Here is a 16,761-nt window from a genome sequence, read left to right on the forward strand (position 1 = left end):
ATAATGTTATGGTGATTTCATATATAATTTATTCATGCTTTAACATGATAGTATATGAATGAATGTCATCAACCCATGTATGTGAAATAATGAAAGTGATCATATGTGTGTATATTAAGTGACTCATGTGTTTACATGGACAGTGATAAAATAGATATAAAAATGAGAAATATATTTATATTTAAGCCCATGTTATTTAATATGAGAGCTGTAGGTATAATTGGCATGCCAAGAGTCGAGGGATTTTCAGTGGTCCTTCAGGACATAGTGGTCATTCGGGACATAGTGGTCCTTCGGGACAAATATTCAGTGCCCCTAGTGGGAATTTATTCGAGCTGTGGTGATAGCATTCGTACACAACCTCAGTGTACTCACGTACCTCCTGTTCTCAATAATGTACATGGGCATCTAAAGATAAACTAAAAGAAAATTATTATAAGAAGTGAAAGTTCATTTGTGCATATCATAATTATATGTTATAGTATAGTATACTTGTACATTGCAATGTCATAATAGATTGATGGTAGTGCATGTTCATGATTTTATTGTTATGTGTTTATTATTATATCTCACTAAGTCTATGACTTAGAGTGTAAGTGATTTACATGTAGGTACCAAGAAACAAGAAGATACAAAATTGGAGTAGCAAGAACAGCATCACTACTAGAAGATCAGATCAGAAGTAACTGAAAAAATATGTATTTTCTTGTGCATAGTGTGTTGACATGTAAGAAATGGGTTAGTTACGAATGCTCTGATCGATTTTGTATTGTTTTGGTCAACTTATGTAAAGTAACAACTTTTATTTTAATGAAAATTTAAAATTCCTTTGATTTTCTTTAAGAGTTAAAGTTTGAAAAGTCAATGTGACACCTCAGACTCGTATCCAGGTCGGAAACGGGTTGGGGTTACAAATAAACTCAAAATACATTAATAAGGTGTTTATTGTGAATAGCTTGCAGTGACCTTCAAATGATGATGCAACATCTTAAACTAATCACAGTCCCCTTGAAATACCTACATGTAAAGAAACATATACACTATATAAATAAAATATGATAACCACTTCATAAATTTAGAACTCATGCCTATATTGTATGATCATTCATTATTATCATTAGCTTGAAATAACATGATTAATCTTCTTATTCATAATATAATGCATGAAGTAACATAGTAGAGCAAGCTAGAATACACAAGTCAAAAATGGCACGGATACCCATGATGAACTGAAGTGCTACAAAATGCATCAAAGTGTCACAATGCATTAATTGCTACACAATTCATCGAAGTGTCATAATGTACACAAATGTACCACAATGCAGCTCCTAGACTATATGGTATGCCAATTATACTCTAATGCTCTTAATAAGTTTACTTGGGTAATTTATATTAAATTACACCATATTAGTCCACAAAAGTTAAAATATCTCAATATCATACTTTTACGATCATGAACTTGAGGTTTTACATGCTTAACACATTTTACACAAGGTTCATTCATAACACAAAATATATGGGTTTTCATACTTTGACATCGTGGTTATATCAAATACATGGAAGGTTCATCACAAGCCCTTTGATTTCTCAATTCATATAAAAAACAAGTAGTTCACTCACCTTTATAATTGATTACCAAAATACCCAAAAAAAAGGCTACAGATAGTTTTTAATTCTCAACTTTCTTCTTGCCTCTAGAGGTTCCAAATTCATTATTCTCTTGGAGCTATGAACCCATTACACATACACAATACACAATATATCAATACATCACTTTACCACTAACAATATTATATATATATTCACATCATATATATACATATATACACAATAATGACATTGAATATGAAATTAATAAAGGTGAGTGAATTTCTCAACTACTATTAACTCTATTTAATGTTTTCACTTTAAAACCCAAACTCTCTATAGAATTCCATATGAGTTTTTCTAGGGTTTTCCCTTCACTAGTTAAAACCCTCCAATACGGTAATTATCTTAAAGATAATTTGAAGGAGAACAACTTTGCATTTCACAAGATAACTTTAAGTCTCACTAATATATGAGAAAAAATGAAGATAAGGGGAGAAACTTACCTCTCTTTCTCTCAGCTCTGGTTATAACTTGTTGGGAGAAGAAGATGGGCATTTTTTAATATTTCCCTCATTTAAAAACCCTCATATAATGTATATTTTCCATTAATTCTAAATCTCTTATTATCCATATATCCAAGGGCCCAAAATGAAGATGGAACCCCCACTTAAATCCAATGCCTTAATTAATTGTTTGTTCTAGCTTCCATAAATATTTGAGCCAATTATTCATTAATGAGTCAAATGTTTCCCATGTTTTCACTTTTGATATGCGTGATTCCTTTATTTCAATTTAGTCACTCATCTTCCACAAACTAATTTCTAAGAATTATTTTTTTTCTCATAACTAAATTTAATCATACAACACGTAAAAAGTGTCGAACTAGTTCTCAAAATAATTTTATTTACCATTTTAGTCCTAAAAAAATTTGGGCGTTACAATATTTATTTTTGGTTACCTTTATTTTAGTTTTTTTCCTTATTTGATTTAGACTTTATTAAAAGGGACCTATATTTCTTTTAGGGATTTTTCTCTCTATATAAAGAGCTCATTAGCCCCTTTAAGGATTATCTATTTTTCTACATCAAAACTTCTTCTTTTCTCTTGTATTTCTTTTCCACCATGAGTGGCTAATCTTTTATTTCCAATTCAAGGGTGAAACGATTCTACTGTAATTTTGTGAGGCTTGTGCTTAACTAGTATTTCTCATTTAATCCAAGTAATCTTTATTTCTTGATCTTATTTTATGAATTCTTGATATTGATTAAATTGATGAATTAACTCGATATTGAGTTTTCTATCGCTAATCATAAGTAGCAAGAGGTAAGTCTTATCGTTAGAATTATTGGGATGAGAGACAAGGCTCTCTAATCTATCATCGAGACTATGGTTGGAACCTAAAACAATCACCACTTTTGTAAACACGGATACAAAGAGAAAGCACCATTAGGATTCCAGTCTTATAAGAGTAATTTCAGTACCTAGAGGAATATATTCATTAACACCTTACTATAGCTGACCACTGGTCCTATGACCGACTCAACCTGATGCTCTTATACCACTAAATGTAACACCCTAAATTTATTCGACCTGAAGTTCGAAAGATTTGAATGTCACATGAAACCATCAAAGTGGTTAACCATTTCTTTTTCATTTAAAATAACATATATTTGTGAAAAGATATCAATAAGACTGAACCCTGATAGTGCTTAGGTTAGGCTCTACCCAAGTTTATAGCAAAGCTTGTGGAATTGACAAGGTTATATTTGACATTCTTCGAGTGATTGGGTCAGGCATGGTGTCGACCTAAGGGAAGTTGTTAACATAGAAGTTGCTTAGACCTTAAGGTTATGGGTCCAGATGGAAGCATCCTTGTGGGCTGTCAAGTCAGATGTAAGACTATAAGGACGTTTTTGCATCGTTAGTCGAGGGTTCACTTGATTGATCTCATGAAGTTTTAATAATCCCAAGTTCAACCTTAGAGGTAGAGATATCCATGAGAGTGTTAAGAATGGCCAAGTTACTCTAGCCAGTATAGTGGTCATCATGTTTGCCAGAAATATCATGATAGAACTCAGCTAGTGCCAAGGCACTTCAGTTGCTAGCTGGGAATAGATGCCCCTTGTACTCAGGAGGATTAAGTTAGCTTAGTGTATAGTTTTATCCAGTATTTCGTATCTCACCTTATGTACTAAGGGTATTTTAGGTAAGATAGTGAGTTACGAGTCTCTGGTGCATAGAACTCTTGATCGTTTCTTGTTGAGTCGATGGTTGACTCTAATGTGACATTTTTTTGTAGGACCATTCACCTGAGCGGTTCTGTGAGAGAGTATCTAGGTGTCTATTCAAGGATAAGAATGAGGTTATGAAAGTGTGTATCCACCTCGAGAGTCAGTGGTTTGAGTGACCATCTCCGTAGGGGTTATGTATTCCTAAGTTGGGATTTAGAGGTGTATATCCCCGAAATGTATTTTTGATTTTGAGTAATGTGCGTTGCAATCGTTGATCGTGTGTGATGGATTACTCGAAACTTTTAAGAATTGGGTTGAGATGTTATTTATGTGGGGTTAATAGATGGACTTCCCTAACGTGATCGTGTCTTGGCCCCATCCAAAGTAACCTTGTTAGTAAACTTGTAAGCTGTAAGTCTTATGATGTTGTGTGACCCCAGACTACACCATAAAATCTTCTTGTGTGGTTAAATAAGAGTTTCAGTTTTTGACCCCAAAATGCATCCATGTTATCTTCGTGTTGGTATAAGAGTGTGATCTATAACCATGTCTAGTGTCATGCGATGTCAAATACCCATATGGATTTTAGTTCTTAAGGCTAAAGGTGACCAAGTGCCTTAAAAGTTGGCTGACTAGCGTTAGTTGACCTTGAATGGGGCAGTTAAAGTTAGTAGTCATGGGTACGTACGTAGAGTCATAGAAGCCTTAAGTCATAGTACAAATATGAGAGGTTTCTACTATAAATTGCATGCTCTCTAGGAGAACCAGGGGTAGCTAGTTCATTTAGCAAGTAATTGATTCTCAATTGTAGTTACGTTAGATGCACAATTTGGTGATTAGTGCGTGTGTGAAATGTAAGGAAAATGGGGATCAATAAGATTGCATGGATGAATATTGAATTCAAGATGTAAAGTAGAGGCGTATAGATCGACGCTTAGGAAGTCAAGAGTTGTCATCATATCTTTAGTGGATAGCATAGAGATCGGTGATGGAAAGTGTCTGTAAGATCTTGACAGGTAGTATGGTGAGTTACCTATGTTCAGTAAGAGAGACTTATATATTTCAATCGTTTGATATACCAGTTGTCTCGAGTTAGATATCAGAAAGGGTTTAGTAGTAACAATTAAAATCGTGGAGTGACATTGCCTTCATGAAGTGTTTCACGTATTCCGTATGAGAATGACCAAAATAAGACTTGGTGGTTTTGTTCTTCTCAAAGGTTTTTGTGTGAGGTTTGACTTGGGTAATTACCTTTGAAAAATCGTAGATCGATTTTGTGAGCTCTAAGTTGCATGTCATGTTGCGGGGACTTTTTCCCAAAGTATCAGACTTGATAAAAGTTTAGGTGCTTCGAGACTTCTAAGTCTATGACCTAAGGATAGATCGTTATTTGATCTAAGTAAATTTCGAGGACAAAATTTCTTTTAAGGAGGGGAGAGTTGTAAAACCCCAATTTTCATGTTAATAGTTCTGGGATTACCCGAGAGACATGTGGACCGTGTGGAATTCATAATTAAATTTGTTGGATTGAGCTTGGGCTCAATTAGGTTGGATTTGTAACACACATAACTCGTATACATCTCGACATACGAGTTAAAGATGTTACATTAACCTTACAAACATTTATTGAACATAAATGATTAAAATTTTGTTCATTCAAATGTATTCCTAATTCAACTTTAAAGTTATTTTCTTATTAAAAAATAATATTCAGTCATTGAAAATGAATCCAATTTCAAACAAAAATTAAACAGTTTAATGATGATTAATAAATTATTTAAAACTGCCTAAGCATTTCAAAATTTTAAAACCATTTAAACCATAATAATATATTAAATATATTTTACTCATTCATAACTACATATATAATTAAACTAGACAAAATAAAATGGTCCTAGTTCACTATTACAATCTATTTAAAACAAATCCGATAAAGAAAACTATTGATAATTATACATGTCACTAAAAGCCAAAATGAATATCAAAGATGTCTTACTAATACTGATAATACAGATGATCTCCAAAAAGATGCTTGGGAGGCTCCTTACTGCACATCCTTACCTCTATCAGAACTTACACATGAAAATCATCACGCACTAAGTATGTATTAGTTAGACAGTTATAAGCTAAAGTGAGATAAAAAAAATATCTTAAATACGGTAAAACATTAAAATTAATGTAAATAAAATAATAAACTTTCAAATCCACTATTCAAATCAATTTCTTCATCGTAGACCTAAAAATAAATATCATCTCATGATTTTAATAAAAAGATTATAGTCATCATCAGATATCGTAATCATGTCACATTTCCTGCCAAATTGACATATTTTATACTTTTAATATTTCACTTTTCATAGTCTAATGCATATTTAAGAAAATACAAGATACGTGAATAGAACATAAGGTGCACACTAGGCACTTCACGGTGCATTTCATAAATCATCATAAGGTGCTTTTCAAGTGCAATTCATAACATATGCACCAACGGTGTAATACATAATGTATACGAATGTACCATAATTTAACTTGAATTTACTCAACTTAATGGCATGCCAATGTACCTACGACTCTCCAAACAACATACAATTGACTTATAAATCATATTATAATCATATATTAATCAATATCTCAAAGTCATAAACATTTAAAATTTCATCATCGTAAAAATCGTACTTGGGCAGTTTAAACCCTAAACCATCCATAGAACATTTATATAAACATTATGGAAATAATCTATAATTAAAATTATAAAGCATACTTTAAAATAATGATGTTGACTTATCGTAAGTCATCCTCGACCGGAATAATTAAATAAATAAATTACACTCACCTTTGCCTCACTACGGAACCTTCATACAATACTCTTTACTCGTGTGCTTTACTCTTTCCTTTCGGATCGATCGATTCGCTGGGTTTACTGTGATATGACAACGTCATATAATAACATAAAATATTCAAACTATATAATAGTATCGAACTAGCACAATCTAAATGTAATAATATAAAAGTCTATAAAAAATAAAAATAAAAATAGATACTTAATCGATATAAAACTAATTCATTGTTCCATTATAATTTCAAACTTCTAAAAATAATCATTCAATTTCATAAATATTTATTTTCATCAACCCTTAAACTTTTTTTATCTTTACAATCAAGTTACTAATTATGAATTCTTTTTAGAATTCATATAAACTTTTCCATTTAATTCATAATGACAATTTATTATTATGATCATTTCACATTAATAACTACAATTTCCAGCACTTTAATAACATATTCAATTCCATACCTTAACATTAGAAAACTTGTAATTTCATCCTAAACTTTTTTACTCTTTGAATTCAACCTCCCACCTTTATAAATTGCAATTTGATTTCATCTTAATATGACTCCAAAATTCAATATGCTAATAAATTTTCCAGTATTGTACTTTTTTTAACAAAATAATATCATCACTTTTAATATCTCAAAATTAAGTCTCAACTATTAAGAGTACTCGAATTCCATCACCTTATTCAAATTTGCACATTAATCATTAATCATCAACCCAACTTAAAATTCCAACATTTAAATATTAAAATTCAGCATCGAACACATCAAATAACACATTTATGCAAAAGTGTCCCACAATTCTCAAAACTTGTAAATTAGCTCTTTTTCTATTTCAAGCTTCCATCTAAAGATTATAGAACACTTCTTATATCAATTTAACTCGAATTGACCTGATCTAAAAGTTGACCTAAATCGAAAAGCAATCAATCCGATATTGACCAACCTAAAATCTAACATATCCAGTATTAACTCGACCAAAAAATCAACCGATTTAATATTGACCCGACCCGATATTAACCTAATACAAAAATCAACCGATCTGATATTAATCCAAACCGGAAAACAACCAATTCAACAATCACCCGACCCGATACATGACCCGATCTGATTCAACGTACACCTAAACTAGATCTGAACAAGATCAAATCCGAATAAAATTAAACCGAATTTAATCTAAACCCAAAATTATCCAACCCAAAAAGACCCAACCCATACATGATCCGAATGACCCGTTTACCCCTCTATGCACTACTTCTCGACCAATCTTGGGCTTAACATAAAACTCAAAAAAAAAAAAAATGGATGACTTGTAATCAAATCGGCAATTTGTATTGGAAAACAATGTATCTATACAAGTCAACTGTGCCTCTAATCAGTAAATACCATTATAAACATGTGAGAACTAAGAACTCATCCCACCCCATTTTTGCAAACACCAGAAAAATGCATAATTTCATTATCATTTACAATAATGATAATGACGAGCATTTAACCTTCTAACCATTTCTCTTGTCGGGTATCCCATTAGAATCGTATCTGTAAAGTACCAACAACACTTCATTTAAATTACGATTGAGGTTTTTCTCATTCAAGGGAATCCCTCGAAGCAAATCGGACACTCCAATGTGTAGAACTGGTAAATAAATTTTAAGCCAGCCGCCATCTATGTCAAGCATTACTCTCAAAAGAAACCTGAATATGAGGCAGGAACCTAGGCTTTGAAATTGTAGCAGTTGCAAGACCTTTAAGTAACTTCAAAACATCCGCAGTGTCATCAAGGAAATACTTAGCTTTGCTAGGCTTTGGCCCGACAGTGCATGCAAAGATTTCTGGAGCTACGGGCAAGGATGGATTAGATAGTGAAGTTAATATGCTTTGAAACATATCTTCGTCAGATTTATCATCTCCAACACACATCACAAAATCAGGTGGCTCCCCACCATTGACCATTCTCGACAGAACCTTTTCTGAAATACGCCCTTTGCTAACTCCCTGAATGAAAGAGAATAGTGATCAGGAAGACGTTTGAATTAACTATATAACACATAAATATGAGAGAGGTGGGGAGGCAGCATCTAGAGGAGAATCACTTTTGTCATACCTGTGGCTTAACTTCAACAATATGCTGGCCTCTATTAACAACTGCTGGTTCATTTGCAAGAACACTTTCCAGATGATCTAGCAATTCCTTAGCTTGGCATGATCCAAAATCAGGGTCCGCATCTTGATGGTGCCATACCAAAGCACTCTCCTTAGGCTCTATGCTGGAGCCATCTGTTGCTTCTCTATACTGCATCATAACAGGTTCCACGATCTTTTTCCATTCAAGGTCAGCACCAACAGGGCTGGTTTCCCATTCAGAGTCCTTAGTCCATCTGCAGAACAGAAAATGACCTGAGTTTATTTTAGGCATTTAGAATCGTTACCGGCCATATATTAAAAATCTTAGTAAGTGTACCTTATGAAGTACCCATGTTCAGCAGCTATTCCCAGCTTCTCGCACGGAGCAAGCCACTCACTAAGTGAAGTTCTCCCTCTCCCACTAACAATAAACACAATGTTCTTAGGATCATCAGAGAGGGCCTTGATGATAGAGATGACTTCAGGGCTAGGAGATTTAACAATGGAAGCTTCCGGAACAACAGTGCCATCATAGTCCAGAAATATTGCTCTTCTGTTTGATCGTTTATATGCTGAAACAATGTGATCAATAGAAAGCCTCCTAAAACATGGAGAAAGAGACACTACTCTGAAACTAAGGCCAAAACCAATCCCCCAGCAGCGTTTATTAAAATGATCTTGGCATGCTCTATCCAAGTCCATAGCAAAGCTGCGAGCCCAATATGCCACATCATGAGTACTGACATATCGGTAGTGTGTCTCATGTCGCAATTGCTTCTCTGACTCAGGCATGGTAATGGCTGTATTTAAAGCCTCAGCCACGGCATCAATATCCCAAGGGTTTACCCTTATTGCTCCACTTAAAGATGGTGAGCAACCAATGAACTCAGAAACAACAAGCATGCTTGTCCGAGGAGAATCTGGGTTTACACCGAGTGCCTCATCCATGCCAGGAGTTCCCTGCCGACAAACAATATACTTGTAAGGAACCAGATTCATTCCATCCCTCACAGCATTTACTATGCAACATTCTGCTAGTGCATAATAGGCAGATTTCTCATAACGGGGAACAGGACGATCAATCAAAACCACCGGCTGATATTTGGGAGAACCATAGACATCATTGATCTTTTTAGCAGTCATGTAAGTCTCCTTCTTAGCTTCCTGGACATCCTTTCCAAAACCCCTTGCCGGATTCACAATCTGAACCAGGACTATCTTACCCTGCAAGCCTGGATGCTGCTGTAACAGCTGTTCCATAGCCAGTAGTTTAAGACTGATGCCTTTGAAAATATCCATGTCATCTACGCCAAGAATCATTTTTTTCCCTTCAAACTGCTTCTGAATCTCTTTGACCTTGGCAGCAGTGGAGGCAAGATTCAACACTGATTCAAGTCTACCCATATGAACTCCTACCGGAAGAATTTTAATAAAAACTGTGCGACCAAAGTAATCAAGACCAATATGTCCTCTTTTAGATTCATAATCAAGGCCCAGCATCCTACTGCAGCAAGACAAGAAATGCGTGCATAATCAAACGTATGAAAACCAATTAGATCACAATTCAGCAGTCCCCTAAGAATCTCGTCCCGAACAGGCAATGTTCGATATATTTCTGATGAAGGGAAAGGGCTGTGGAGGAAAAATCCAAGCTTGATTCTGTGGAAGCGTTTCCTCAAAAATGTGGGAAGAACCATCAGGTGATAATCATGAATCCAAACATAATCATCATCTGGATTGATTACTTCCATAACCTTGTCAGCAAATATTTTATTAGCAGAAACGTATGCTTGCCATAGACTACGGTCAAATCTATCACCATGGTCAGGAAACATGGGCAGCATGTAGTGGAAAAGAGGCCACAGATGCTGTTTACAGAACCCAAGATAGAACTTCTTCTGCAAATCATTAGGAAGAAATGTAGGAACACAATTAAAATCTTCTAACAGTTTTTGGGTAACTTCTTCCTGTTCAATCACATCTATATCAACCTTGAGAGAGCCTACATATACGACCTCTGTTTCAGGAGAAAATCCATCCTTCAGATTTAGAAAAAGTGCATCCTCATCCCAGCTGAAGCGCCATTTAGAAGTTTCCACATCTCTTTTAGCATGCAAAGGTAACATGTTTACTACCATAATTTTGAGTTCTCTACAACCAGATGAAGTTACATCTGAATCCCCATCATTACTGCTACAAGAATCCATGTCAGAGATGATCCCAGGAACAGTCATTACCCGAGGAAGAGCTCTTGGAGTTTGAGGAATATCAAGTAGATCCCCAGAGACCAAATGTAAAAAATTTGCACACGACCTTGACCCCATGAAAACTTTTATTAGACGAAAGCATACAAACAAAAACCCACAGTACAAGAAACTGCTTGGATTAAAACGTTCAAAGATCTGCAGACAAAAAGATATTAATTAGTGGAGCTCATTCATATTAATCAACCAATCCGATCGAGGAAGCAATACAGCAAAGTAAACAAGATAACAATAAATAAATAATAATGTTGAGATAAGTACAAATGAATCCTTGATTTTTAGTCTTTCCTATTCTTAGCAAAAACAGACCCGCAACTTATTTTCATCACAGGTAATTTTGCCGCGTATATATATATATATATATATATATATATATGTGTGTGTGTGTGTGTGTGTGTGTGAAATAATGAATTGTGCTAATGCCATAAACAAGCAAATGAAATCAAACAGAAAAATCGAAATCTGGACTCAAAATTCGCACAAAAAATCAATACAGTAAAAATATATGAACCCAAAAAAAAGTAAGAAGCTAATGGGAAAAATCACGCAAGAATCTCAGCAGGAAAAATGATATAATAACTGATTTCATTTTATCTTATCATTAATTGAAATTATAAATATTAAACTAGTAAACGCTATCCGATTAACGTAACCAAAATAAACGATTCTTTTTTGAGAGAGTGGAGAATAATTTTTTTTCCTAAAAAATCATCGATTTATTTTATTCTTCCCGCAATTTCTAAGCAGCCAAATAAAAAAACGACGGTGAGTCAAATTAACAGAAGATCAAATAACAACAAGTAGACGCAAACAAAACGACGGTGCAACCGATCAAAAATTCCGTAGGAGAGTCACTTACTTGTACGTCACGGCAGTTTGAAAAAGAAAACCGACGGCCGACGAGGGGCTGTTTTCCTGTATGAAAGGAAATGAGTAAAAAGTTGGTTAAAGTTGAAAGAAGAGATATAGTAGAAAGAGAGAAAGAACGCGTGAGGAAAGAAGAGCGAAGAAGAAAAGGGAAGATGTGTTGGACTGAATGAATTCAAAATGTGAAAAGAAAATCGGAGAAAAAAAACTATATACAGTTTATTTATATATTTTTGTTAATTATAATATTAAATGATCATCCAGTTCAGTTGGTAAAATATAAATCTCTTAATCTTGCGGTTATGAGATCAAATCTTACGGAAGGTATTTTATAATTTGGAGGTATTCTACGAAAGTTGCTCTTAACCTGACGTTAGGGACAGTCTACTTTTCTACCTCCCTTTACCTCATTTTATATGAGAATAAAGATTAACTAATTTTTTTTTATAATATTGAAAGTTGCCGTCTTTACTTGGGTTACCTTTTTAACCATGGTTTTCTCCTTTTTTTTTTTGAATTAAGCTCCTATTGTTTTACGTAAATACCCTTTTCCATTTCACTACTTATTTTATTTCCTTTTTCTCCTTCTAAAATATAAGTTGAGTAATTCTAGATTTCAATTTCCGATTTAATTATTAATTTCTACATAGATTTTGTTTTTTTTTTCTCTTTAGAACGATTTAGAAAGTCTAGTGATTATGAAATAAATTCTATAAAATAAAATAAATATTTCAATAATTAAACGATACATTTTAATTAAATTACAAGAAAATGAACTTAATTATTATCTTGATTAAGTTTTTTCCCCCTCGTGGATTAGTAGGGAAGTAGGTTGATAAACCAAAGCAACTATACACTTGGGCATTGAATAAAGAAAATTATCCTCCAACGCACGTTTTTTGTCTTGTTTTGTATACTTAATTAAATTAATGGACAAATCAAAGATGGAGATTAAGGCTAAGCATATAAAACTTTATTACGATCCACTTATTTTTGGCATAAACTCTAACTCCATACTGTCCAGCAATGCCCTACTCATTCTATTGAGTAGGTAAAATAACATTGTCCTATGTGAGCATTGGCTAATTAGGATTTGTCCACGATTGCTTTCAATATCTTAGTTAAATATGTACTATGTACAATCATTCGAAATTTGAAATTTTCGGTATTTACTGTAATAAGTTATGTCATATATTGTAAATTATTAGTTTGCTTCCATTTTTTTTAAGATAGAAGACAAATATATCATACCGGTGGAACATGCACCTCTGATATTTCATTGTTATAGTGAAGGCTGGAGTCGTTGTCCTCTGCTGATGATTGTATAAGTGGTGATGTCGTGCCATGCAGGTAGGGATGGGCATGAGTCGGGTTACCCATCCCTACATGCAGGCGGCTTTCTCTACTACTTTTGGGTTTTGTAATTCTAGGATTAAAATGAAAGAAAATAAAGTTTAGAGTGTTGAAACATAAATTTTCAGAGAATACCCCTTTTAAGGAAAAATGAAAGTAGACGACACTGGTGGATCTAGAAATTAAAAAATAAGTTAAAAATTTAAGGGTTCGCTTGATTTTAAAAAAATACAGGTTATTTTTATTTTCATAGAAAATATTGAAGAAAAAAAAAGTGGAAACATGAAAATTTTTGTTTACAGTATTTTCATTAAATTAAAAAATGATTTATGTTAAATGAAAAAAAAATAAGTGAAAACATGAAAACATAAAAAAGGATGTTTTCAGTATTTCCATTATATTTGTTTTGAAAATTCAAAAAATAAGAAAACATTATATCTAGATTTTTAAATTAATTTACACATATTTAAATCATTCTAACAATATTTTTTATTTAATGGTATCTGAAACCCTCAAACTTTTATAAAAAAATTAATATGATTCCTAAACTTTTTTACACTCAATGTAATCTTTAAATTAATTTTTTAATAATTTAATTTTGTAGTATTTTTATATTTAATTTATTAAAAATCTTAATAATTGTTTATAGTTTATATTTTTAATTTTTTAAAAATTAATAATTCCTCAAACTTTAAAAAATAGTCAATTAAGTCTATCTACCACATCATCGTCCATCGAGTACTATCACAACAATATCATGAATTGTTACATCAATATTATAGATTGACATGTAAATTTATGAACGGTCATGTAAGCGTCGTGACAATTAACATTTAATTTCATTGTTCAAAAGATTAGATTAATTTTTTTTCTAAGTTTAACTAATATATTTTGCGAAAAAAAAATTCAGGGACTATACTAATTATTTTCTAAAAAGTTTAAGAGTCTAGTTACCACGAACATTTTTTTATGTTAATAACACTTTTGTGTGTTATTACTTATAACAATATTTTTGTGTATTTTTAAAATTTAATTAATATCTAATATGCATTAACATTATATTATTATTATAAATTAAAATAAAGTTTGTGTCATGAAATTTCTTATCAACTTTATTTTTTTATATTTGTATAACTCATGTTAAATATATGTAATGATTTTTAATAATGATAATCTAATTTAATTATTTAATAACTATTCTTTTTTATTTCTATTTTAAAAAAATTAAATACTAAATATATTTTTAGTATTTTTTATTTTGAATTCAAGTTGTCATTTATATTAATCAAACATATTTTCTAATTTTTAAAAAATTGAAAATGAAAACTATTTTTAAAAAATAAAAAAATTAAAAATATTTTTTAGAATTAAACGACCCAAACAAAAATAAATAATTAGAGGTTGGAACTTCAGAGTGGATGAGATGAGCTGTGACCTAATGCATGACAGCCAGCCAGTAATCCTTAAAATAAAGGAGAGAGAGTTTTTGACTTTGCGGGGACAAATATGACCCCAGACAGCACGCCGATAGAGTAATTGGTTAGCTGGCAACTTTGGATAAGCTTTAGTATTTAGTAGTACCTAACCTTATCCACTTTATTAAAACTTTTGAATAAACTACATATTTACTCATTCATATATTCTTATAGTTGTATTTTAGCCATTTAACTTTTTTTTCTCAAAATCATACTTAATATTATATTTTTGTTATATTTTAGTCATTTATCTATTTTCACTCATCGTTACAAATATATAGAAATATTGATATAATAAATTTTTATTTTTCAATAACGATGTGATATTATCTTCTAATAACACATCTCAACGTTAGGTATAATTTTTTTAAATAATTCAGTGATCAAATAGAATTAAGAGAATAGATAATTGACTAAATACATAGTTTACCCTAAAACTTACCAAATTAATACTTGCCCCCTAGACCCTATCATCTTTCTGCCCTTTTTTAGTTTCTGCCCTTTGAGTTTAATTGAAATATTAAATATTAATAGTTTAGAATTGTCCATCTAATTCAGTTGGTAGAGCGTAAGGCTCTTAAATTTGTGGTAGTGGGATTGAGTCTCATTGAGAGCAATTTATAACGGATGTCTTCTATGAAAGTTGCTCTCAATCTGACGTTGAGGACATCCTACTATATTATCTTCCATTATTTCATTACATATGAAATAGGATAGACTAATTTATTAAATATTTTAATATTTTAGTAGAAACACGTTTCTTTGAAAATATTAATCAAATCTCATATACACTTATACATGATACACACGTGGATCTTTTCTTTCCACACCATCCTATGGGTCCCCATAGATTTGAGAGGGATTTTCTTCTAAACAGATTCCAGATGTGAATGTACCTTTTTTTATGATTATATCGCGAATATGTGTAATTTATATTAATCGAATTTCTAAAAATCAAATGAATTATCATTTTAAAATATAAATAAATTGAGTCGTTATTTAATATCACATATTTTAATCTATTATGAATTTTTTTATCATTAAATTTAATTAGAGATAGAAATGAAAATATAAATAATTAGTGTTTGAGTAATTCTAAGAAGCTTCTAGATTGTCGTTTGTTCCGACATTTCCGTTTACGCGAGACTCAAACTTTTCAATTTAATTGTTAATCTAGATTAATATATATATATATATATATCTCGAATTATACAAGAGTGAAATGACGGGAAAACCATAATTAAGGCAGAGTTAAATATTTCAAATTACGGTATCGTAATTTAAGAAACTAAAACATCTAAATAAAGTTATAAATTAATACATAATATTAATTAAATTACAATTATGGATTGTATTTTTTTATTACTATCTTAGAAAAGATCGAAAACATGTGTCATACAAACACTTAAAAATATACAGTGTCTTGAGAAGGTAATTACCATATTACCAAGACAAATGAAAATAAATTCAAACGATGAATTTATATTTTTTTTGACTATCCTACTATCTTAAAAGGATAAACTGATGCTAGTTAGAATTTAATATTTAATATATCAATGACACAAGTGAATATGTTTTACATTGAGAGGATGAGTCATGTTATGAAAATCATTAAGAAAACGGTTATAACTAGATTTATAATGGAATATGAGTTTGTAAATCTAGATAAGTATGGAGAATACACTGAATAACTTTCATATTTGTATACCTTTGCTCATCAAATTAAAAAAAACATAAGTTACAACCAATGATGTTATTGTTTTATTACATTTTGGTCATTTACGTTATTATTTTATTAAGTTTTTATCACTTTATCGTTTTATTAAGTTTTTATCACTTAAACTTTAAATATCGTTAGTTTAATGATGCAACTCATTAATAAAATGATTTATTTTTTATTTTAACCTCTAAAATTTAGACAAAAATATTAATTATGAGTTTTTTGTAAGTTCAAATTAATTTAGGAATAATATTTTAATTTGCCCATTTTTTAATATTTTTTCTCACCAAACTCCAATATTG

General features: G+C 31.5%; 1 pseudogene; it reads right to left on the reverse strand.

Annotated features, from left to right (window-relative positions):
- Window positions 1–7,962: 7,962 nt before the first annotated feature.
- Window positions 7,963–12,143, reverse strand: LOC120151539 (annotated as a pseudogene).
- Between the last annotated feature and the right edge of the window lie 4,618 nt (window positions 12,144–16,761).

The sequence above is a fragment of the Hibiscus syriacus genome, unplaced genomic scaffold (assembly GCF_006381635.1).
Source record: "Hibiscus syriacus cultivar Baekdansim isolate YM2019G1 unplaced genomic scaffold, ASM638163v2 tig00111059_pilon, whole genome shotgun sequence".
Lineage (NCBI taxonomy): Eukaryota > Viridiplantae > Streptophyta > Magnoliopsida > Malvales > Malvaceae > Hibiscus > Hibiscus syriacus.